This window comes from Drosophila bipectinata, chromosome 3L, assembly GCF_030179905.1.
Source record: "Drosophila bipectinata strain 14024-0381.07 chromosome 3L, DbipHiC1v2, whole genome shotgun sequence".
In the NCBI taxonomy this organism is placed as follows: domain Eukaryota; kingdom Metazoa; phylum Arthropoda; class Insecta; order Diptera; family Drosophilidae; genus Drosophila; species Drosophila bipectinata.
The window spans coordinates 3,001,688-3,028,740 of NC_091738.1; the positions used below are offsets into that span (position 1 = coordinate 3,001,688).

A 27,053-nucleotide genomic window follows, 5' to 3' on the forward strand; every position below is an offset into this window, starting at 1 on the left:
GGAACACGGCAACGCTTAGTTGCAACCTGGGGACCACCAGCAGCAGCTTCAAGTTGGTAAGAATTTCAGAGACTCAAGTCTATAATACCCTTCAAAAAATTAAAAATATATATATAATTATTAAATGGTTATAACATACTCATACATGTTCCTCAAGTTTTGGATATTGGAAGATTCTTAAAAGACTTATTCTTTTGACAGAAAGTCTTTCTTTTGGTTTTCTATAGTTTATATTTTATTTATTATATTTATTAATCTTAAAAAGTTCCTTGGAGATCCTAAGAAAAGTTGCTAAGTAGGCAACATATATTTTAATATTACTCATACGCCCCATATCCTGAATAGAACTAGACCTTATTTTTCAATAAAATGCCTAAAAAATCTTTCTTAAAGCTTTGCTTTGAAAAACTACCTCATTTGTTTTAGCCATAATTTTTAATAAAACCATCATACCCTCAACTGAACCCAACAAGTCCCAAGTACCCAAAATCCGACATTGATAAATGCCATCCCACGCCTTGCTGGTGTTTTGGCCAAAAAAAAAAAGCTAAAATAAATGTAAAATAATAAAAAGTAGTGACCAGGCTGGTGCTGCCACTGCTATTGGTTATTTCATTCATTTTCATTTCGTTTTGCTAATTGATTCATTGATCTTGGCGATATCGCTCCCCGGTGACCACCAGAGCTTAAGCTTCCTGTCCCCCGCGTCGGCTATGGCTTGGCTCGAACCGGACCGATCCTGGTGCAGATCGTAACATAATTCTCTTGGCGAGCTGTGGGTCCAGGCCAGAGTCGCATTCATTTGCACGCCTGTCCACTTGGCCGTCAATTGTGCACAAAGACATTATTAGCCGTCTAGGAATTCAATTCCATTTCCATTGTCGGCCCGGCCAACTGGCTTTTGAGGCTTTTCTGGGGGCTTGGTCAGGTTTGTTTTTTTTCTACCATTTTTTTTTTCTATTTTATTTTTTATATATTATGGTGTGTTGTTGGTGTGTTCCTTGGGTGCTGCTGTTGCTATTTTGCTGTTGTAGCTGCAATTTGTTAAATTGACAAAAACTTTTTGCGATAAACTTGGCGCGTTATTAAATTCAATAAATTTTGCTCTTGGTCTGCTCTTGCGGGCTGGCTTTATTTTATTTCTGTCGTTATCTTGTGGCGAGATCAGCAAATACAAATTCGGTTTAAGATACGAAATAATATCGATCGATATGGCCAGGCCGGGCCGGGCCTGTCTAAGCCGGGTTAATTGCCGGTCAGGGGCGTGGCCATCAGATATTCGTTTCGATTCTTATCTGTCACCGGCGAAACGAATTAAATTTGCAATCAATGAAAGCCAGCCAGCTTGTCAAAATGCCACAAGCCTCTTCCTCTATTGCAGTTTGAGGCCCGAGACAAAAATCACAAAGGTTGCCGCCGACTCCAAAAAGCCGGATCGGATCGGGACGGGACTTCGACTCCAACTCCAACTCCGACTTCGGGCCAACTTCCGTCGCACATTTGCCATTTGTCATGCCATGTCAGAGCGGAGAGCTGCGGTCCAAAGATGCCCAAAAATGGCGACGAAGAAACAGACCTCGCATATAATTTACGATTATGTTGGAGGCCCCAGCCGAATATGGTTATGGGGGATGCACTAAAAAATCTTTAATCGAATTAGTATAAGTATTAAATAAAAATCTATTGAATCATAAACTAAAACTAAGAAGCCTTTTAAAGATTTATTCAATTGTTTGGTTTTGTTTGTCAATCATTATTAAGATGGATCAGTAACAATCTTTATAATAAATGGTATAATTTTATTAAAGCACATTATACCCTTAATTACAATGTCTTAATTCCACCTTAAATTGATGGCATTTTTCTTTTCATACCCCATTTTTTTTCTGGTGCATTGTACTGACTCCAAGGATTGATTTAGGTTGCCGCCAATACAAAGTTAAGGAGCCATTGATGGACGCACTTAACAGCCAGAGAGACTTTTAAATTTACGTTGACAATCAGTTAGCGACCCCCTCCCGCCATTAACCCCATGACTGGCTAATTATTTTATATGGCAATTGCAGTTGCAGTTGAAGTTGCACACACCACAAACAAACACACACACCAGAACACACCTCTCGAAACTGCATCCCATGTTGGCGTTGCGGCGCCGTTTGCTGTCGATGGATGGAAATTTGTTTGCCATAAATATTATTTTTCACGCGTTGCCGCCGGTAGCTGCCAAAAGCCTCAGCAGCCTCCAAAGTGTGGAGATGCCGCCAACACCTATGCCACAAAATAAATATAGGAGGAGGAGGCGGAGGCATCGCCAACGTTGCAGCTTCTTTGCATTTTGGCAACTTTGTTGTCAACGCCTTCAGTGCGTCAATTTTTGCATAAATGTTTGCATTTGTCTATTGATTTTTCATCATTTGATTGCTTGGTATTTTCGTCACTATTTAATGAGAATTTATGATGGAAACTTTAAAAGATTTTACTATTTTTTGCTTTAAGAAATGTTTTAATATTTTATGGAGTAAGGTCTTAGCTTGCGAGTTTCCTTTGGGGAGAAACTCGATGGCTGTTAAGTTTTTCACTTTTTTTTAAGCTTTCCTCCTCAATTTCCAGCTGCCTGTCTATCAGCCATCTCCCTTGTCTAATTAACGCTTCATCGCCACCATCCATTGGCAACAACAAGTTGATGGGGCGGCATCTCCAAAAGCTATCCAATCGAAGACCGAAGTCTGAGGACTGCAGGTCCCAAGCCCAATTCAAATCCTGGCCTCATAATCGCAGTGCAAAAATCTCATTAACGCTGAAAGTTCCAAAAATACACACCGAAAATGAAACACCCCTTCAGAAAAGATACGAAATGCTTGGCCAATTAATAAAGAAGCGTGAAATTGAATTTCTTACCCATATGCGCGCAATCTTCACACCCCAGGATCCGAGCCACAAATCTAGACGGCATCGTCTTTTTCCCGCGGCTGCTGCAACAAAAACTGCCAAAAGTAACACAGACCTACAGACAGACGGACAGTGTGTGCAAAATGGTACAATAAAGGGAAAATGCAGGTGTGGTTCGACTGAGTTGCGGCTATTAAAACTCAATCTGAAATTCAAATCGTAATATAAGGCCACCTCTCTAAGTCCGCAAAAACAAAAGGCCCAGCGACAAGGCAAAGTGCTCTGAAAAACAACAAACTATTCACACAGAAAAATAAGAACCAAACCCCAGAGAAGAGACCCAGTGCCCAGTGCCCAGAGACCAGAAACCAAAAGGCCAAAGCGAAGCCAAAGAATTTCTTTAGCGCATTTTGGCCAAAAACGAGGCGGAATGGTCATCCAGCCGATCCGTCCAGAGCTATCTTAGCGTTTGATCTGAGACGGTTCGTCGAAGGTTTGGACTGGCTCTGATTCTCAGATTCAAGAGTGCACTGAGGAAAAGGTGCAGACGTAAAAGGATATCTTTTAATAAATATACATTTTTTTAATAAAAATACTTTTCCAGAAAGTAGTTGAATAAGAAATATGGGTTATAATCTTTATAATATGAAGTATATCAGCTTTTATTATTTAATATAGCTTGACTATTGAATCCTAATTATAAATATTTTTTGAAATACATTTTTAACTAAATTTCTCTGTGTGCCCTCTGATTTTGAAGCTGATCCCAGTCTGAGACCGAATATAAGTATCCGTATGCCCCGCAAGGAATTCTTTCAATTCATTTGGTTTCGGCTGGGTTCTGCCGTTCCTTATTCTTTGTGGCTTCTCTCCTTTTTTTTTTTTTGGCTTATATATATATATATATTTTTTTTTTTTTGGCAAAGATCCTTTGGGTCCAACGCGCGGCGCATTTCAATGCTGCACGTGCAGGCCAAAAGCGAACCTTCTTCACTTCTGCCCCTCGAGAGAGAGGGTTTGCCTTTGAGCCGAGATTGAAATTTGTTGAACACCGGCGTGGCATAACTTCTTTTTTGTTGGTTTTGGTTTCCCTGGGTTTGGTTTGCAATTTTTTTGTCGATTTTTTTTAGGGATCGACTGCGCTTCCTTTTGACGATGACGACTTTTATTAATATTTCGGGGATTGGTTTTGGGCTTGGGGCCTTTTTTGCAGCTTCGGCATGGGGACTGGGAACCTGGAAGGTTCTTTTTGAAGAAAAAAAAGAGTATCGGACAAAGCGATGCGTTTCTCGGAATCGGTTTAACGCTTTTCAGAGATGCCCTGTTTCCTGCAAAATAAAAGGATTCCCTATAAAAAGGGATTAAATGTGTAATAGGGATGTATTTAATTTATAATATCTTTTAAAATGGTTTCCATAGAATAAACTTTTATTTGTTATTTATATTAAAAAACTACATCCCCAACACAAATTACTGTGCAGTCCTAAGCTCGATCTCTTTCTCAGGTCATATGATATATATTTTTTAGGTTTTGGAGTCATTTTTTTCGCGGGGACTTGGCAAGGGGGGCTTTGAGTATTTTGAAGACAAATCATGCCCCTTGGTCGCATTGAATCGCTTTGTGTGGCTTTGTCTTGCGGTTAGCCGGGCTCCACTCTTCCACCTTATTTTTGTCTTTCGAGCCAACCTTTTCGGTTTGGGCCGCAATTCATCGCCAACATGGCTCGGAGGCATTTTCATCTCATTGCCGGTTTCGGTTCAGCCGGGCTGAGTTTGCAGACTTCTGCCAAAATTAAGTTATAATTTTGGATCTGTTGCTGCTCATGCTGCTGGGTGGTCGTTATTTGCATTTAAATTGCAAACAAATCATCGCAAGACCTTTGATTTATTGTGGAAAGTCGGAGGCTCAATTAAAAATAAGCCTAACCGCGAACGATCGATGCTGATGGTTTTGGCGATGAATCTTTTGAAATAGTACACTTGGAAAATCAATTAAAATTCTAAATAAAATAATAAAGATATGTTTTTTAAAAGGGCTCTTATGCAGACATGTATATAGTATTATATATCTTTAAATTTATTTAAAAATATTGTCTATATATTTCTCTTTGTGTATTAATGATTGCTCTGCGTAGGCTGTGGAAACGGTAGCCATGCAGATCGTCAACCGCAACCGTGCCCAGATGACAGAAGCGGCAGCTACCCGTACTTATCGCTCTTTCAATTTTTTTACCTTTCTTTTTTTTGTATTTTGTGAATTTTTCATTTTTTTTGTACATCAAGCCGGAAAATGAGGTGCGTCTGCAGATAAAGAAACCCGCAGCCACAGCGACGACACCGAGTGCTCTCTGTCTACACCGTCGCGTTGCAAGAATGCCAAACAATTCATAAAACCATGAGCCACAATAAAAGCCTCACAAAAAAATACAAAAAACGAAAAATTTCAAGAAAAAAAGACACTGGAGAGGTGAACTGAGACCATTCTTTGGCAGCCACTTGGCAACGAACGTCACGTAGCGGCGGCATCATTAGCCAAACCGCCAGGTCTCCGTACCAGACTGGGTCTCAATCCCAATCCCAGATGGAGACAGAGTCTAAGAGTACTGGGAAAAAATTTAGCTAGCTTATCTAGCTTTAGATAATCAAATTTCATTTATGGTTTGTTTGTTGTAAAGAAAAAGTTTTTAAAATAAATATTTGTAAAAGTTTGATTATTTCTTGTTAACTTTTGGTAAAACTATTATAGAGGTTAAGCTAGCCATAATATCTATTGACTCTACCTATTTAAAGAAAAAATACAAAATTATATACTGAAGTATATCAGTCCAAAAGACCAAAACATAACTAATAGATATTTGTTCTCTGTGCTAGACATATTTGTTGCTATTTGGCGGCAGCCTTTCCATTTTCCCACTCACTTTGCTGTGTGCAACTGTTGCCTGCTGCTCATTAATCCCAAGACCCAGCTCCGACTTCAACTTCCACACTGACTGGCTCTGACTGCCGATTCCGATTCCCATTCCCATTCCGGCCGATCTCAGCTCAGCTGCTGCACCTACTTTTCATACATTTCATCGCTTTTGTTTGTGCGGCACACCTGAGAGGAAATGCGTAACACACACAGCTGGTTGGTAATTTCCACGAAATTAGTTGCCCCCCTTGGTAAAACGCTCTGTTTTCTGTTACCTTCACCATCGAGACCGAGATTTGTCCACGCCGGAGGTCATCATCAGCTCACACATCTCGGCAAGTACATATGCGGGTGTCTGCAGATACAAAAACATCCTATAACCCATAGGGCCTGAAAGGGGCTCACGAAAGGGATTGGAACTTGCCATTCAAGTGGCCCATTGTTCGGCCTATTGACAGCCATTCAAGTGGAGATCCCCGCATCTTTAATTGTTCCATAATTAATGTGGGAATGCGATAGTCCAGCGATTTAGTGGAAATCCCAGCCGTCGATTGAGACATGGCGGAAGAGATCTCGATCTTGATTGCCATCGGATCGAACTGCTATATTTCCAAACTGTCAGCAGAGTTTGAAAACCCCTTGACGGCACTTGAGACTTTTGGCAGTGGCAGTGCCAGTTGCAGTTGAAGTTCCAGATGCAGATGTGACGAGCAGTGAAATGCAGTTCAAGTGGCAGATTGAACTCTGGAGAAAATATTCAGACGATCTACAAAGTAAATATACATTCAATTGCTTGGAATTGGAAGGGAGATGGAACCAAGCTTACTTTACAAAGTGTTATACAATTACTAAGAAAGTTGAAAAAGAAAAGGGCTTATTAGTAGTAATGCCCCTTTTCCTATTAAGGGGTTTTAAGTCTAAGACTTTAAAATTTATCAAATATTTCTTGTAGGGTAAAAGCAAAGTGATAAGTGCTTCATAAGACTAATAAAACTAAGATCTTAACCTTCATTCACCTGTCTAGCTAACCCTAAACATCCTTCTTAAAAGACGACATTAACAAATTGGAACAGGAAATATTTCGGAAGCGGAAGTCAATAATCGGATTATAGAATTGAGTTTAAAATATTTCATATTTGAAGAACGAAACCGAGAACACAAATTCTTCCTTTCTTTCAGAAGTCATTAGCCTGCTTCCGGGTTATCTGTCCAACTGGTAATATTAAAATTCCGAAACAGTCCCTGATCCTTTCTTTTTTACCTTCGCACACCCAGAGATGATTACTCACTCGGTTGAGCTGAGGGGAGCAGCAAAAAATTAGCCTCTGACAACTCAATTGGACATCTGCAGAATTCAGAGATCTCGGGGAGTCTCAGGGAGGAGATACCCCCTCCTATAACTGGACGCTTTAGACCACACCCATTGAGTAATCCGCTAACAGAAATCTCCCGGCTCAGTCATTTGGCACATTTAATCCACGCGTCAACGAGCCGGGCAGCGGGAAAATGTTTGCGCATAGTTTAGGCCAGATAAATCTCAAGTTAAATGGCCAAAAGTCAAAATAAATTAAGCCCACATGCGACACAAAAATAACAACAGAAACGGGCCAGAAACGTTGCCAGGGAAATAGAAAAGAGATCGAAACGAAGCCAGCAGGCGACAGGCAGTCACCACAAACGTTGTCACACCCTTCTGGCCAAGGCATTCTGGCTCTGACCCGTCGGATCTGGGCTTATTCGAGGCTTGGAATCGGCTTGGAGCCAAGCGACGCCCACATGCAGATGCATTGGCTCCAAGACAATGGGCACGGCTCCAGTTCCGAATCAATACACTCGGGAAAAATAGCTTTGGAGATGGCTCTGCAAATAATAAAATCTTTAAAATTATATGAAATATCTTGCAGTGCAGTTAAGACTCCCAGTTGAGCGTTTGGCTTTAACTCCAAAACTCCAGAGCACACTGATTTGTCACCAGGTTGTTGGCTCGGGTCTTGTGCACATGCGCCAACTGGGCCGCCGTCTCTGATTAAGTTGACGAAACTGAAATTCAAATTGCATGGAAAGCCAGTGGCCTGGAGGGGGCTAGGGCGATGGGTGGCTTGGTGACATGATCTGGTCCGGGGCTGGGTGACGAATTGGACAAACATGGACAATTGCTGCGCCCTCGAAATGTCAACGCCCTAGGATGGAGCTCCGGCTGAAAATGGGGAAGGCCCTCACTGCCAATCGAAAATGTGACACTGCCCAAAAAGATGGGGTTACTTGAGATACATTTTCCTAAAATCATTTAACATAACAATGACAATATATTCAGTCCTAAATATACATCATGTGTTGGCCATTTGGACCAGTAACCGTAAGACCCTCTACATTTTAGCATGCCCTCACTTTTCACCTATATGTGCGAGTATATATATACATACATATAGTATCTGTATTGGTGACATACTTTTACCGCTGAACGCATTTAATTATCGAGACAATTTCAATATCGAAAACTGTTTGTTTTGCATTTCGTATTTGCACGCGCCGCCGTCGCGTCGCACCATTCGAGTGGCTTGGCGTTTAATGTTCACCGCTCGAGGGTTCAGGGGCGGTTGAAATAAATACTTTTGGGGACTTTATTTTAAATTTATAAATTTAAATTAATTTTATTCCTATTGCATAAGGTTATATACAAGGTTTAGACATAGACGTTTATATAAGGAACTGATTTTTAAGCTTTTTTTTAGCATACATTAGTTAATTTGGTAGTAACGAGAAAGGTATTCGTTTAAGTTACACATTCTTGCTAAAAACTTAGGAATATCATTTGAATCAAATATACACTATATCGCTTTATATAATAAATAAATTGACCAGTTTTCAGATAAATCCAAAAACATTTAAACAATTTTCGTAACATTTTGGTTTAATCTAAACCTTTTAAACCTTTGTAATGTACTTTTATATCTAAATTTAGGTATACTTTCTAGACTGTTTATTAGAAAATACTTTTTTATTGAAGATTATATAATTCTTATAAAGTCTTATAAAGCCTTAAAGCCAACAATCCGGTCCTGTTTCATGTTCCAATCGCGGCGTCAGCGTCTGTCGCCCAATTATTTGGCCCGTCTTTTTGGTGACGAACGAGAATCGGCGATCGAGTTCAAACACCTGCAATGCACTCGATGTGTTGGCTTTCGTTTGCATATTTCTTATGCTCCACACGCAGCGACCGGCTGCGTTAATTTGACTAAATTTTTTAATTTATAACTGTTGCCGGTTATAAATTCTAGCTAATCGAGTTTAATTGCCATGGTAGAGCGACAGACAGGTTGCAATGCTCCCAACGAATCGGTTGGTCGGTCGTCGGGAGTTATGCCGGCTGAGATTTTTCATAGCAACCATAACCCAGAGACTTAAAAATTTGCCAAATCATATAATCAGTAAATAAAAAAAAGGCCATAAAAGAGCCGAGGGAAAACAAAAAAAAATTCCCACAAACTTGACTCTGCTTGACCGACAACACAACGCAACGCAAGCAAATGACGTGAACGTGAAGTTTGATCAGGTGCGCATACAAATCTTGCGACGCCAACTTTCAGTTAAATATAAAAATCCGTACACTGGCACAGAGCAATGTACACTGGAAAAGAGGCTCAGGAAATTGTATAAAGATGGCAGCACTGGCCGAATCAGTGATGCTCTATGAAGAAGAAAGCTTTTGTGGTGAGTGTTGCCCTATTCCTTTTTAATAAGTGCTTGTTATTATTGATTTTTTGGGGAGGTTAGGATTAATCTATAGCTTTAAGGGAATTAAATAATCAAATTTTTGTCTTTTAATAGTTCTTATTACAAACTTTTACCCAAAATATTGGTCTATATTCACTTTCTTTTGATAATTAACATTATAACTAACTCAATATCTCACCTCAAATTTCTTACTAGTTACATACCTGGTTAAACTTCCCTTTCAATTTTAAAGGGTATGACTAAAGTTAAACGATGCAAAGTAAGCAAAAGTTAATGAGAAAGTCAAATAAACGAAACAAATAACATGCAAAGTGCTTGGCTGTAAGAGTGCGAGTGAGAGTCCCCCCCAAGGTGTGCGACCGAGACGGCAGGGCCTCGGAGGATGAGTGGTGGAGCTTAGCAAGTTGCGCAGGCGTTTTTTTTTATACTTTTTTTGCTGCAATTTTTTATTTCCATTATTGTTGTATTTGTTTACATACCTTGGCGCTGTTGTTGCCGTAAAGCATTTTGCGTTTCAACCGCTGACGCGTGAGAAGGTAAACAGCAATCCGGCGATGCTCCGCCGCCGCTGCCGGTTGATCTGATCCGTGATTAAGTGAAGCTGCCCTGAAGCGGCCCCGGGAAAAAGCCTAGAGTACACTGAGAAGTATGGGATGGGCTTACTCTTCTATCGGGGTTAGTAAACAAACCTTGTACCTTGTACAAAGCTGACAAATTTTTTATGAAGATCTTTATAACCTAGGACTTCCTTTTCATTTGAGAAACTTCCTCTCTAATTCAGACCCTCTAACAGACCCCATATTTACCAAACAATGCCCACAAAGACAGCACTTTCTTTGATTTTTTTCTCTGTGTCATCTGTTTGGCAAGTCGCTGCAGCTGAGTCAATAATCAATAGCATTGTCCGTCCAGTGGCCCCACGCCCTCCTCCAAGCTCGACAGCCACCCAGCTGCACCCCCACACCTACCCTGATGCAGTGAGTCGCCTTCAGTTGGAGCTCTTTCACCCGGCTCCAAGTGCAACTCGAACAGCATCTGCATCTGCGGCTCCAAATGAAACTGAAAGTGGCGCTACAAGTGCATCGACAGCTGATAAGCTCCACCGACAAGTTGCAGTGGCGGCCCCAACAACTGTCAGACAGTCGCCAGCTATAATCTTAATGCACTTTTTTGTGTGCCAGCCTCACAGCTCCACACACAGTTCACATAGTCTTTGAGATTGCACGGCCAGAAGGTCTCCGGGAGCAATAGCGTCTCGACTGCAGCTGCAGGAATGGGCCGAGTTCGATATAACGACCCACAATTGCGGTCAGAATAATAAAGCTTGGATATGTAGAATTTGTAATAACTTAGGGCAAGTCTAATTTAAACAAATGTTTACGCGAAAATGTAAATATTGTTTTTTTCTAAAGACCCCTTACCTTTCCGGCCTTTTTGCCTTCTGGCTGTCTTGTCCTGAATAAACCGAATTAAAATACAATACATTTATTTACTCATATTGAAATTATATTTGTACTGGCCTCCAAAAATAATATCGTTCGGTAGCATGACTAATCCAAAGCGTAGCTTTATCAATACTTTATGAGGGTGAGTTCATCCGGTCAGTTCCATTTTATCTCAATCACCGAGGTAATGGAACTTTAATGCTCACGATACGGGCTTGTTTGGTTTCGAATTTGCTAAAACATTACTCCATTTCCTCTTTGCTTTTCGTTATCAGTGGAGAAAGTTTCGAAGATTTGACATGCGCCGCTTTAGCTGCGTTTCCACCAAAACTGATAAACAAAATATATTTTTGGATTTTTTCTTCTTTTTTTAGGAAAAATTCTTTGCAAATGAATCACTGTTTTACAATTTTGGAAGTACGTTTTTTTTTAATATAATTATTTATTTGTGGATAAAAGAGGCTTTATCTTTTGCAATAATCTTCACATTCCTTAGCGGGATAGCTTTAACGGCTTTTCTATGGATCTGAATCGAAGTCTACGACGGCTATATCTTTGGAAATATTGATCCGATTCTTGAGCGGAATACCTTAAACGATTCGTAGATCGATTCTCCATAAATCTGCATCAAAACCTGGAAACACATTATTTTGTAGATTTTTTGTCATTTTTTCTGGGGTCCCCTTCAAAAATCCCAAAAATGGGTTGAGGCACTATAGGGCACACTGCGATGACTATATCTTTGGCAATTTTGATCCGATTCCTGAGCGGGATACCTTAAACGATTTGTAGATCGATTCTCCATCAATCTGCTACAAAATCTGGGAGCAAATTATTTTTTAGATTTTTTGTCATTTTTCTGGGGGGTCCCCTTCAAAAATCCCAAAAATGGGTTGAGGCACTATAGGGCACACTGCGATGACTATGACTATAAGATGACTATATCTTTGGAAATTTTGATCCGATTCCTGAGTGGGGTACCTTAAACGATTTGTAGATCGATTCTCCATCAATCTGCATCAAAATCTGGGAGCAAATTATTTTTTAAATTTTTTGTCATTTTTTCTAGGGGTCCCCTTCAAAAATCCCAAAAATGGGTTGAGGCACTATAGGGCACACTGCGATGACTATATCTTTGGCAGTTTTGATCCGATTCCTGAGCGGGGTACCTTAAACGATTTGTAGATCGATTCTCCATCAATCTGTATCAAAACCTCGCAACAAATTATTTTTTAGATTTTTTATCATTTTTTCTGGGGGGTCCCCTTCAAAAATCCCAAAAATGGGTTGAGGCACTATAGGGCACACTGCGATGACTATATCTTTGGCAGTTTTGATCCGATTCCTGAGCGGGGTACCTTAAACGATTTGTAGATCGATTCTCCATCAATCTGCTACAAAATCTGGGAGCAAATTATTTTTTAGATTTTTTGTCATTTTTCTGGGGGGTCCCCTTCAAAAATCCCAAAAATGGGTTGAGGCACTATAGGGCACACTGCGATGACTATGACTATAAGATGACTATATCTTTGGAAATTTTGATCCGATTCCTGAGTGGGGTACCTTAAACGATTTGTAGATCGATTCTCCATCAATCTGCATCAAAATCTGGGAGCAAATTATTTTTTAAATTTTTTGTCATTTTTTCTAGGGGTCCCCTTCAAAAATCCCAAAAATGGGTTGAGGCACTATAGGGCACACTGCGATGACTATATCTTTGGCAGTTTTGATCCGATTCCTGAGCGGGGTACCTTAAACGATTTGTAGATCGATTCTCCATCAATCTGCTACAAAATCTGGGAGCAAATTATTTTTTAGATTTTTTGTCATTTTTCTGGGGGGTCCCCTTCAAAAATCCCAAAAATGGGTTGAGGCACTATAGGGCACACTGCGATGACTATGACTATAAGATGACTATATCTTTGGCAATTTTGATCCGATTCCTGAGCGGGGTACCTTAAACGATTTGTAGATCGATTCTCCATCAATCTGCATCAAAATCTGGGAGCAAATTATTTTTTAAATTTTTTTTCATTTTTTCTAGGGGTTCCCTTCAAAAATCCCAAAAACGGGTTGAGGCACTATGGGGCCCCTTGCGATGACTATATCTTTGGTAATTTTTATCCGATTCCTGAGCGGGATACCTTAAACGATTTGTACATCGGTTCTCCATCAATCTGCATCAAAATCTGGGAGCAAATTATTTTTTAGATTTTTTGTCATTTTTTCTAGGGGTCCCCTTCAAAAATCCCAAAAATGGGTTGAGGCACTATAGGGCACACTGCGATGACTATGACTATAAGATGACTATATCTTTGGCAATTTTGATCCGATTCCTGAGCGGGGTACCTTAAACGATTTGTAGATCGATTCTCCATCAATCTGCATCAAAATCTGGGAGCAAATTATTTTTTAAATTTTTTTTCATTTTTTCTAGGGGTTCCCTTCAAAAATCCCAAAAACGGGTTGAGGCACTATGGGGCCCCTTGCGATGACTATATCTTTGGTAATTTTTATCCGATCCCTGAGCGGGATACCTTAAACGATTTGTACATCGGTTCTCCATCAATCTGCATCAAAATCTGGGAGCAAATTATTTTTTAGATTTTTTGTCATTTTTTCTAGGGGTCCCCTTCAAAAATCCCAAAAATGGGTTGAGCACACTGCGATGACTATATCTTTGGCAGTTTTGATCCGATTCCTGAGCGGGGTACCTTAAACGCTCCCTGTGAAAACTGTGTCTTTGGCAACAAATTTAGGATTTCTTACCTACTTTAGATACATTTATATTAATATTTAAAAAATAAAAGAACTGATTTAGTACGATGAGCTTTGCCCAAGAGTAAAGTGTCTTTGATTGACCCACCAATCGATTCTTGGTGGTGTCTATTGTTCCGCCTTAATGGGTATCATAGCGCCTGCAATTTGTGCCTATTTTGTTGTTGTCAGTCATTGTTATTTATTTTTTTGTTTTATTCCATTGGCGCCAGTCTCGGAATCGTCAATGGTAACCTTCGATCGCCCGTCGCCCCCTGTTAGCCCCCTGCAAGCCCCCGTTGGGCTTCCGACATGGCAGCATGTGCTCTACTTTGCTCCTTCATGGGATTGATATTTACATATACTCTCTGATTTGATTGCCGCGAGTTCGCTTCTAATTCGATTTCGTTCAATTCCATGAATTACAATTACACAATAGAAGCCGTTAGGCGGGCATTAGTGTCTAGTATTTAGGTATGTGGCACATCGATCTTTATTTATAAATTAAAATTTTATGAATTTGTTATTGTCACCCATTGTGAGGAAGCTTCCCATCACTTCTCAGCGCCTGGGACATAATTGCCGAGTAATACTTGGGGCTGAGACGGCGTCTGTCATATGGAAATAATTTTTTAATAATTTTTAATTACAACATGACATGACAAGGGATTTACTTTGCATGCTTCGCCAAGTTTTTCCGCTGTAAACTTTATATATATTTTTTTTTTTTTTTTTTTTTTTTTTTAGCATTTGAGTTATGATTATTAATGTCATATGGTGGTCATTTGTCATGGCTTCAGGTGTTGCCGCTAACGGGGATTGCCTTTTGTACTTTATTGTTATTGCCTGGTTTTTTTTTTTTTTTAGTTAGAAGCGATTATGGCCACATCACATCAACATTGGCAACAAAAACCATAGACACTGCAGCGTTAATTAGCGAAATTTGCATTTCCTGGCTTTGAGTTTTCTGGGTTTTCTCCAAAGGTGGGAGCTTTTTCTTCGAAAATTTAAAGAAACTATGAACTAAGCTTAGTTTATCACTAGTGTCTTCTAGCTAAAGTAGTACATTAGTTTGGGTTTATTGTTAAAAATAATATTAATATTAAAATAATCTTGAAAACTCTGAAAATTAAAGTGTATTTCCTAGATCGGTTTGAGACTTTAATGCTTTTTGTGTTTATTCCGATTAATCTGAGCTGGGATTTTGCAATTACATATGAATTTCATATGAAGTCCGGCTGTTGCAATGGTTGTTGCTATTGTTTTCGCCGACTGTAGACATGGTAATGGCAATTGTAATGGTATTGGCCAAAGGGGCACCGTTACAGGTCTGTAATTTTCACGGGCTTCTTCGTAATCAGCACACCTGTTCTAGCTAACAAGCCAAACGAAAGTGAAAAGCAAATAATTTGCATTATTTAATGGCAGACCTACTGCTGGCTAATTGAAAGTAAAAACCCGACCAAATTCACTTTTCATTGCCCTAATCCATATTAATAATTTTTACAATCTCTTGGCTTTCGGTTTCATTTCATTTCATTTTTTTTATTTGCCGGCGATTGCCATTGTTGATTAACTAAATGCATTTAATTTGAATTAAATGAAAAGTAATGCTTTGTACCCGGTTCGTTGACTCACTTGGCACAGATTCCGACATTCGGATGATGCCCAGATTTTCGGATTAATGAGCTTAATTTTGATGTTATTTTCTTATCAGACTTGGGGAGAGTCTCCTCGTCTCCACCATCAAAATTCAAATTCATGCGCTCATCCCCGCGAAAAACACACAGATACACGAACACAGATACACGCACACAGAATTCGCACGAAGAGAAAGGCAAAGAGAGAACAGCTGGCGAAAGAGAGCGTCGGTAAGAGAGAGAGCAAGAGCGCAAAGTTCTATTTTGAGGGTCGAATCTTATACTGTGCATTTGGCGGCGCTGAACCAACAGCTCCAGTGGCGCAATTGGTTAGCGCACGGTACTTATAATCAGTATTCTGTGTGTATGAGCTATGCCGGGGTTGTGAGTTCGAGCCTCACCTGGAGCAAGTCGCATGGTGACTTAATTTTTTACTTAACTTTTTATTTATTTTTATTTATTTAATTTTTGTTTTATTTATTTTTATAATATTAAGTATTTGGGAGTTTTTTTTTAGAGGTTTTAAGGAGTTTTATTAAAATTCTTGAAGTTAGAACATTTTTCCTTGGAAATTTTGATACACTTGGAAAAAGTAATAATATGTTGGTTATGGATTTTCGAAAACAAATTTCAAAAATTAATACAGAATATTTTTTAAATCGATAAGTGAATATAAATTCCCATTACTGTAGCTTGAAATTATACAAGTTATAATTATTTATAAATCCTAAAATATTTCAATAAGAAGTTCATTTTCAAAATTTTATTACGTAAAATATTTTCTTGCTTAATATCAGGAAAATTGTAGTAGTACGAAAAATGACATAATTATTTTATTAATGTTGGCGTAGCTTTTTAAAATTTAAGAGCTCATAACTAAAACAATGAGTCTATGAATCCCAATTATGTGGCATTTAGTTTGAAAATTATTGGGGTTTATGAGGTACACTAAAAGTGGTTTCGTAACACTCATTTGCTGATAAGCCTTTTTTAAGAGCAACCATTGGTACACTTTGAGTCTGGCTTGACTGAATAATCTGTATTTTGGGGATAGAAGCGAAAGAGAATGTTTTGGGGAGAGCTTAAAGGATATCAGATTGTTCTAGCCTGAGCCCTGAAGCTTCCCAGAAGCTTTTGGCGGCGGCCGGCCAACAGCTCCAGTGGCGCAATTGGTTAGCGCACGGTACTTATAATCAGTATTCAGTGTATGAGCTATGCCGGGGTTGTGAGTTCGAGCCTCACCTGGAGCAAGTCCGTCTTGTGAGGACTTTTCTATTTTGTGGATACCATTTTTTATTTTACTTAATTGACAATATATCTCTTCATGAGATTCAATAAGGGTTTCATTAGGTATCTTAATAAGAGTTTGAGTTTTTTAAACCGGGTCTTGGATATCCCAATCCACTTCCCCATTGCTTGTAAACATTTCATAAATCTGTCAAAAACCATATTCCCCCAAATCTGAAGATGTATCTTTCTACTCCCAAAGTTTCTAGGCTCCGGCTGAGGCTGTACATGCTACCCAAACAAATCAAGTGGCAGACAGGAAAGTTTGTTTGAAAATTCAACAACATCAACGGCACTCTATCCGAGACCTAAACAATATAATCATATGTGGCTATAGTCTTGGCCATGTGGGTATGGAGATCTCCGGAACGGAACGCTGTTGAGTTGTAGAAAGGAGCAATTAATCACTTGGAAATCGAACAATATCCGCTCCGGCGAGTATTCGTCTATCTACATAAATAATTTTTACGATCTCCCAGGTCCAAGTCAATTGAAATTATGAACAGATCTTGCAGCCAAGGAGGAGGAGGCTAAAATCTAAACAACAATTCCCAAACGCCAAACAGATGCGGCCACAAGAAGGTGTTGAAAAAGAGATCCCCTCATGACTATGGGGATGGGTATTTCGATATCGATGTGGCTGTGGATGTGGCTGAGGATGGGGTGTGGGCGTTGTGGAGTGCCGAGTGTTTGGAGTGAAGTCAATAAAAAGCAAGCAGCAGAAGCAAGAGCTATATGCGGCTATAGCCAAAAGCCAGAGCAAACCCAGCCGGGCAACACCAATAAAATGTTTGCAGTCCGGCGGCTGATTTGTTTACACAGCATCGATGATGACGACAACGTCCGTAACGATCGATGGCACAGTGGGGTTACAAAAAGGATATAGCCCAGTTGTTATTTAAAGATAATTCCATCTGATTTAAGCTAAAATGCATATTAAATTAATAGGTCTTTGCAATACGTGAATATAATTTTATAAAATATACCTTTATTAAATCTTAACCCAAATCATTTAAAATAATAATATATTATTATACATTTCCCTGTTATAATGGTGATCCACCCACTGTTCCCGTGGCACTTTGCATATTTTCCGAGCAGCTGCAGCCGATCGGCATGTCCGACAAACTTTGGTGGTCCCCGCAGATGGGCTGGCAGTGGGGGGCTGTCGGTTGGGGCGGAGTACTCGGCCCTCGAGGGCTTAAGGTCCGCTTGGACTTGGAGTGGTAGGCGTGCGGAATTTTAAACAAATATTTACACAGCCGAAACTTTCGGGGCAGATGCAGATGCCGAGATGTGAAGAATGCCCACCATCCGGAGGCAGCATAAAAGATGGGATCGGATCTGAATTGGGATCGAAATCTGGTCCAACTGCGTTCATTATGTGTTTACAGCTGCAATATTTGGGGCAACATTTATGCAAAATAAACAACTGAGGAGAGCCATGGGCCGCAGCATGGCCTCACAACTCTTTCCTCTTCCGAGGGCAGCAATTGATTTGGAACAGACCACCCAGCCCATCAGATCACACGTACCGGAACGATACGGAACGGATCGAGGATCCGCCCGCAACATGATCGCGTGGATTATTCGGCCCCTTCGACCATTCCAAACAGATCCGATTGGATCTGATCCTCATCTGCATATCGGGGCGGTTGGGATGTTTGTGCGGTTGGGCGGTCTGACATTCGTGTTCACCGCTTGTTCTGCTTCGTGTTTGCCGTGTTGTTTATTTATGAGGATGCCCAAAAGACACTGAGAGAAATTTAAGATCTCAAAATAATTCAGAAACTCTTCTGGTGATGGCTTAAAAATATTCCCAAACAATAGAAAATAGTTTTTTCTAACATTTTTTCACTCTGCACCACCATGGGCACTTCTATTTATGCTGCGTGGGCCGAAACAGAAGTGAGAATTAGGCCAATTAGTGGGTCTTCCTCTTCCTGGCTCTGGGACGCGGCCATCATCGCGGCTATGTGGCTTCTATCGGGCCGGGTATCTGGCTAACATCAGCTTGCGGCGTCTGCGGCGGCATGTTTGTGTCTTTTAACACTAATTGCAACGTGCGGTGCGTTGCATCTCAAGTGGAAGTGTCGGCCAGCCGTGTGCCCCACCGAAGAGGTGTAAAATCGAAGGTAAAGGTGTCTGATCCACCCCGGCAGTGGGGATGTGTGAAAATGCGGGAGATGACACTGACACTTACACCGATCGAAAAGTCAAAATGATTTGCTCAAACATTTGCTTGAAAAAAAGGAACAATATTTATTTGTCATGGGAATGAAAATTAAATTTGGTCGGCAATCGAAATATTTCAATTACTGTCATTAATTAAGGCTTACAGCTTATACTGGCTCGTTTTCTTGAATTACGCTCGAGTGCTTTTGTCTTAAATTATTGGTTTGCATTAACATAATTATTTTGATCGTTTATTTCCATTTTGTTTTTCATTCAGGGTGATTAACAAGTGATGGGGATATACATTAACAAACTTGGGGTTTGTTACAAAACATTAAAAAACTTTAAGAGTATATTCTAGAAAGCCGTATTTTTGCTCAACTTTTACTCAAGTAGGCACGGTGAGGTAGCCACTCAGCTATGTGCGGGTGAGACCAGGTGCACTTTCATCTAATGAACGTGCTCGGCCAGCCTTGTCCGCTCACAAGGTGCCAAGAAATATGGCAATAAGTCACGCCCCGATCGCAGATGTGAACCACAAGCCGCAGGCCCCACCATATAGCCGCCAGAGACCCACGGGATGGCTGACTCTGGCGCTGACGCACGCGCTTACGTCAATTTGTTGTCGCAACGCATAACTAGACATGTCAATGTTGGTTAATTACATGCAAACCAGCAGGGGTAATCATACTAGAAGCTGCACCAACAACTGAGTCCCAAAGTTCAGCAAAGTGCAACACGCAACAGCAACAACAGAGACAACTCAACGAGCTCAGGCAAATCCGCAACTCCAAAGACTCCAAAAACGGTAGCAACTGGCACACGAGCAACATGTGCAGCGGCAACAACCATAACAACCACTACAATATGCCATTGTTAATTGCATGACATAATCCCAGCGCTAATACGAAACCGAAAACTCAATCGAAAATGGCCAGAAACCGGCAACAAGCGCACCAACAATGGTGGCAAACTTAAAATCAAAGCAGACAAATTGCAGCAACTCCAAAAATATATATAGTAAAGCCCAAGACCATTGCCCAGCTTTTGTGGCTGTGCCTTTTAATTGCTTAACTATTGGCCAGCGGCAATTGTTAATAAACAATTAGAGAATTTGCATTGCCAAGATACAGCTGCGACGGCTAGATACAGATACAGTTGCAATTACAGATACCGATCTTGATCGGCATCGGCTTCGGCTTCGGCGACATAAAGCTAATTCAAGTGACGGACTGGCCAATCAACGGGTGACGATCGACGCTGGTGGCCAATTCAGAACCGACGGCTAAAACCCGGCTAGCTGTAAGAAAATACTCGTAAAAAACAAAAGCCGAGTTGGCGGAAGCAAAGGCTTGTAGACAGCTTTGACTCAATTACCTTTGAATACGGAATAAAGTATCTGAAGTTTTACAACCTGAATCAAGTTAAAAAAAGATTTATTTTAAATGAGTTTCGTTTTCATGAAATTTCCAACTTTACAATTCAGTTTATTTTATTTTAATTAATTTAATTCATGTTTACTATTAAAGTTCTTAAAGTTCTTAAAGTTCTTTTTATTACTTTAATAGTAATACTTAAATAAAGGTCCATTCCATTAGCTATTTTTTTTTTTAGCAAAACCTTAAGTGCTTGGAATGTATACCATTTAAGGATTGAAGAATCGAAAACCCTGTTCAATTTTCTCTAAGGTTTTGTGGGAATCTGAGAAATATATAATAAATTGTATTCCCACAACTATGTTGAGACAATTTCAAATAGAATTAAAAACTATATAGCTCCCAAAAAAGAACTTTTGAAAAAATATGTATCTTGGACAGCTCAAAAGGCATACCTACTTTGTATTCTAAGCATGTTAGGTTGAGCCAATCTTCATTCTAGTAATTCTAGCTTCCGCATCAAAATGCTGGGAGGCATTTCCTATATCAGGGTCGGACTGTTTCAAATCGTAAGCTCGCTGACAAATGCCATATAAACAAATAAACGCGCTCGATTTCATTAGCACGCCGAAGCGACGGACCGTCGGCTGGATGGACAGATGGATGGATGGACTGGCTATACGAATGGGCAGCTGGCTGGAAATGGGAACATTCCGGATACCGTCTGGGGGATGGAAAAGCGAGGGACCAGACCGGACCGTACCGAACTGAACCGGGCAGGGGAAAAAAATGGGTAAAGTCCGAGGCGCATTCCGCATCTGTTCGCGCGCCAATTGGGAGGTTTTTCGGGGGCAGAGATCCCCAATTCACTCGCCTGCGTGTTTGCACAGATGTTCATTATTCCAATTTTACGTTACGTAAATTTTGATGAAAACGTTTCGTGTGTGAATATATCATTGAGGGCGAGTGTTCTACGAGGAGTTCAGGGGTAGAGCGACGGTCAGTAGGTGGCGCTTTGGAAACATTAGATAGATCGCAGATGTGACGTCGCATCACTAGAGGCACAAAGCTCAGGCTTTGATTGATGTTCTTCTAGCTGCAGCTGCAATGGTCAATGCACTGTTAAAAAAAACTATCTACTTAAATCTAAATATTTGTAAAGCTTATGCCACTCTTTCTGAAAGTTTTCTTTCTCTGCAAAAGAACAGAAGTAGGTTGTCCCCCTTCCAACTTCCTTTTCCGATCGAAAAAAAATGACGTTGTTGACGTTGATGCGCCGCAGAGTCCAATTCGCAGAGTCGGCCCCACTTGCCCCTTGGTGGCCCCTCGACAACTCATCCAGCTGGGGGCACTGAAAAACGGCTATTAACTGCAGTTTGTCTACCCAACATATGGATCTTTTGGTCGCAGTTCGCTTTGATCGTATCTCTGCCAAATGTTTTCGTTGGCACCGACTTCACTGGGTCATCACCATGGGCGTTCCCCGTGCAATTAGTGTGCAAAATTTCCGACGACGTTTTGGGGTCACCCAGACGAATCAATGAAAAAAGGCGGATATTTCAAAATCAATATTAATTTGGTAAAGAAATCGTAGAAGTGAGAGGGCTCATGTGCTCTTGTGCAAATGCTTTTAATTATTTATGAGGAGAGTTCAATATTTATATGATTTCAGGGTATGTAACATTCTTTCAAGATTTATTTTCCAATCTACTATTTTATTAAAACAAATGTACAATTATTAAATTTTAAATAAAGTTTAAAAAACTAAAACCTTATGGCTACGAACTGTGTCACCTTGAGCTTCAACCCCCACACATTCATGATCTTTTTATGCAAATCGAGTTTATCTTTTCTTCATTTCGTTTATTACACTTTTTGTAAATTGTTTATCTGAGAGATCAACCTTTAATTCGACCCTTGACTCCATTATATTCCGCCTTGAACACTTTGAACTGGCTAAGGAATCCCAAAAGCCTCGAAGCAGAAATAAATTCAATTTGTTTATGTCTCGTCCGATCCACCCCGAAACACAGAAACCATCCTTTCGCTTTTCCATGTTTTTGCTATTTTTTTTGTTTTTTTGGAAAATTGGCAATGTTATTAAGTTTCTGACCCGGCACAAAACGAAAGCCAAATCAACAAAATCGCACTCCAATTTGGCAGACCCTCAAGAACGCATTGGAAATGTTTACACTAATGGCGGCCACGTCCGACACGTGTTGGGATCGAACCGGCTTAACCCTTTCCGACCATTACGGTGAACGGTCCCCAAGGACGATGGCCAGGGGGATGGAGATCCGTTCCAATAAATGCATACATATATGTACATAAAAATTTAATAACTTTTTCGCAATGTCGTACAGTAGCACGTACCATGAGTCACTTCAGCACACCCACGAACCAATCATAACATGTGGCCAAGATGGAGTCGCAAGTGGCACGGGACACGGGGCACGGGGCAGTGTCAGCAGTGGCGGGGCCTCGGGGAGCAGCAGGCTTCTCAAAGCTGCTGCTGTGCCACATGCCAAAAAATGAGCAGTAGACACTTTGAAAAGAGGGGTTTTTTAAAATATGGATTTTGAATTTAAAAACAAATTTTGTTTAGAGAATAAAATAGAAAAAGGTTAAGTCTTTCATGGAAATAGGTTTTTAGAAACTCTGGAAAGCCCCTATGTATATGATATTAAAAATATTTCGCTAAACTTCTTGAAAAAATAGGTCTAATATTTTTTCCAGTGCTTCAGAGCCTGGGCACTTGAGACCTGGCAACTCGGGCGGCCATCTGTCATAATCGGTTCATCGTTGGCTGCATTCAAATTGTAACCCAATAAGTAACCCCCTCCCTGGCCACCTCACCTACTTGCCTCAACCCTCTGATCTGCAGATGTTGCTGCTACTTGCCGCTTGCTACTCGCCGCTTGCTGCAACTCAATTAGACGAATGTGGAAGAGAGTCTTGAATTACGCATACGCCTCGTGTCTGTGTTGTGGCAACACTTTCAGCTATCAGACTCAGTGGCTCAGTGGCTCTTGGCATTGCGACATATGGCAGTGTTGTTGCCACAACAACTGCGAGGCAACCCCTAAAAGCTTTTGAGCATCCTCCTCTCCATCCATCTCACCTCCCGACTACGACAGTTATGAATTATTCAGATTCCAGCTAAGAACTCTAAGATTTCCCAATGGACTCTTGAGCGATGAAACGTGTTCCGCTTAGCGAGATGAAAAGGTTCGGAGGTGTAAGAGGGTTGATGGTTACGAAGGGTTTTCTAGGTTCAGGGTCCTCAGTTCCAGGGTTCGGATCTCGGGGTTGGGATGTGCAACATCGCTGATAAAGATAAAGTTGTCAGCTGTCAGATGAGATGGGTTTATGGTCATTGGGCCACCAGCCTTGTTCCGCGGGAGCACGTGCCTTAATTGTTTTGTTTATCTATCGCTTAATTTGCATATTTAACATTAGTTGTTGTGCTTTTTTGTTTTGCCATTTTCATGAGGTAGTTTAGAAAAACAAAAAAATTAAAAACCATTTTAGCTGGCAAGTCGCGACGTCGGCATTGCAATGTCATTGTCTGGCGGCTCTGTCTGTCCATCCGTCCATCTGTCATTCAGTCAGTCGCTCAGTTAGTCAATCATTTGTGGAACGCACCTGCCATCAACCCACGCCCAGCTACACTGGAAAATATACCTACATTGAAAGCGTGATATCCCCAAGATAATAATAAACTTTTTGTTTACTAATTGGCTTGATTTGAATTTAATTTATGGCTAGAAATTGTAATTTATATTTATAAATGCATCATCTTCAATATTCTGTCTCTTTCTCTTGGTATATACATGTCTCTTTCACCTGCTTTTCATCTCATTCAGACGCTGAAAGCTTGACTTTCCGTCGGCGGCCATGTCGTTGCATTGCGGAAAAGTGCATCGCACGTTCGTGTTCATGTTCATGTTGGCTTTTGAAGGTTGCCGTTGCCGTTGCAGTTGCAAATGCAATAAAATTAAAAACAAAATAACAAAAAAAAATAAAACCAGCAACAGCTACGCTTGTTGTTTCAAATTTATGAGCTGATGAGCAGCCAATTTGTCTTGGCAGCTGCGAATGCCAGCGGAAACGCTCTCCAAAACCTTAATGATCGTCGCCGACTCCGGCATTCCTGCGAATTCGAATTCGATTCCATCCGAGTGTGGGAGACTTTTCATTATTGATTGCCCTCGTGCCTTATCTTAAATACAAAATTAGTAAATTTGTCAGAGTCAACGAATTCGGTTCTTTGAGGTTTCATTTTTCATTCAATCATCGCCGTTTTAAAGTGCACACTTCAGCTTTAGTTGTCAAAGGTTATGAGTTAGCAGGAAAATGCATTTAATTAAATGTTAATTAATTCATAAATATTTAAATATTATTATTCCAAAATTTTAGGAAATGTTTTCATTCAAAGAACTCCTTAAGCTTCACCAGTAAAAGCCTAAAAAGTTGACAAAATCGTATAATTAATAAATCTTAAGACTGTATATCTCACAAACTAGTATAATAATTTGAAACGTTTTAATTGCCCATTATTATTGAAATTTACACATCCCTGGGGAGAAGACTTTGGATTCTACATATATTTCATTCTCCCAAGAAATGTTTATAAAACACACAAATTATTTTGATTTTGAAACAGACCTAGAAAAACGTACATACATATATGCTAAAGGGCATTATTATTTGGGAATTCCAAGAACCAAAATAAGTAAATTCCAAAGATTTTAAAGCAAAAATATTTCCAGAAAATAGAATTATAAATCTATTTTAGTGACTGATGCCGAATCGTGTGCCGCCCACAAATCGCACGAGCCGTCACTTAATTTGCAATTCTGACCTTTGAACCTTGGGCTCATAAAAACTTCAAAATTTGCCCATGCCAATGGCATGAAAAATTCCCAGAAATTCTGCGACATTTAACGCAACACAAATTAGTGGACTGGGAAGGGGGGTACAGCGTCTTATAAAATTTAACGAATCTGTCAACCTGCCGACTGGGCCAAGATTTACGAGAACTCCGCTCCGTAACGTTCGACTAGGTGCAGTTAACAAATTGCCAAACCAAAGACTCCAATGGGTTTTTTTATTTTTACTTTTTTTTTGCCAAAGTCTGGGCTGGAGTCTGGTCTGGCTATTTATTTTATTTTTTACCGATGTGCGGGCGGTCGAAGCTGGCAAGAAATTCAGTTAGCGGGGGAGGCCGGCCGGACGACGGATCGGATCGGGTCGGATCGGGGCTCAAATTAAATCGATAGCCGTGCTTAAATGTCGGCTAATGCAAAGCAAATAGCAAACAATAAGAGGGGGCAGCCAAGGGGCCAAGTCTCTGAGTCTGAGCTGGAGCCGCCTGCCAGCAACTGCGATAATTGCTATATGTCTAAGATACCTATAAATTAATTTTAGGGTCGGGTGTATTCATTACAAGTAGAAATTGTAGTTGGTAAGCTTAGTTGTGTTTATTATAATTGAATAAAAAGTGTAATGTATTCAAGGCAATCAAATATTAGATAATAATGCAAAGTATATGATATGATATAAGAGCTTATATTAAAAATTATAAAAAGGGATTTGGTTTTTAACATAAAAATAAAGTATTTTAAATAGTATTTTCATAAATATTTGGGCTTTTAAATTAGTAATCATTCTATATTTTATTAAAGTTGAAATAGTAAATAAGATAATAAATAACCTTGCTATAGTACATCCCTAGTCTGGGTTCTAAGCTCCATAAGAAAAGTTTCATTGGGTCCATAATACATTCCTCGTAAACCTTAAACAATGTTCATATATAATTTTTAAAAACAAGGTATCCTTTAGTTGTAATAGGTTTATAGCATCATTTTGTCGGGTTTGCTGGGTTGGCGTTAGAGTCTCGCAGATAGTGTGAGTCACCCACCCGTCAGCCGCTCAAGCTCGAGCCACCTGTGCGCCAAGCGACGACGTCAGTTTCAGTCTCAGTCTCTCGGTCTCAGTTTCATTTTCAGTTTTGGTTTTGGAGCTGCTACTTTTTAGCCAGCTTCGGAGCTTGGCTTTTTAGCTTAGCGCCAGGCAGCTGCACCTGCGCCAATCGCCAGCCAGCTGCCTCGATGTTGCTGTTGCTACTTCAGCCCACTAACTTGGCGCCGCTCTCCTTCTGACACAGAAAGAAAATATTTTTAATTTCGATACTGCTACAAAGTATAGAGTCTCTGAAGTGAAACTGAACATTTTTCAGTGATCTGAGATCGACTATTTTCCAGCAATTAGCTGCTGCCGTGGCTGGGGCTTTTGCATTTTCTAATTAGTCCATGACTTCAGTTTCGAATTCCTTCCCGACTCCGACCCGTAACCTTTTCAATTGTTTTTTCACCGACTTTGCGCAATTTCAATTTTAATTTTCAATTTCTTGTCGCTGCGCGTCAGTTCCGTTGGCATTTCAATTGAGTTATTTGCTCTCGATGGTGGCGCAAAACATTTCGTAAATGTTTCCAAATTCCCCCTCCTAATTTTCCTACAGTTTCAGTTTTCAGTTTCGATTTCAATTCAGAGTGGCTTTCAGCTCGAATTTCAGCTTCGGTTTTTATGGCCAGCTTTTGTTGTTGGCTGAAAATTAGCGTCTAATTTGGCTTTTATCTTTATGCAGTCGTAAGTAATTATTATATTGTATAGAAACCACAGCTGTAGTTGAGCCAAAGCGGTTGGAATTGCTTTTTAAATGCAATCTGACTTTCAGAGTGTTTTTTTTTCTGTTTAAATTGAAAGAAATTTGTTACGCGACTTATCGCTGCCGTTAGCGGTTTGGTCACTCCATTGAGATATTTAAATTGAATTG

General features: G+C 40.1%; 2 non-coding genes across 2 annotated transcripts; both read left to right on the forward strand.

Moving 5' to 3' along the window:
* The first annotated feature begins 15,688 nt into the window (after positions 1–15,688).
* On the forward strand, positions 15,689–15,786 carry TRNAI-UAU (transfer RNA isoleucine (anticodon UAU)). The gene is made up of 2 exons: positions 15,689–15,726; positions 15,751–15,786. It is a non-coding gene; the product is annotated as a tRNA-Ile (tRNA).
* Positions 15,787–16,531: 745 nt separating this feature from the next.
* TRNAI-UAU (transfer RNA isoleucine (anticodon UAU)) lies at positions 16,532–16,627 on the forward strand. The gene is made up of 2 exons: positions 16,532–16,569; positions 16,592–16,627. It is a non-coding gene; the product is annotated as a tRNA-Ile (tRNA).
* The last annotated feature ends 10,426 nt before the right edge of the window (positions 16,628–27,053 follow it).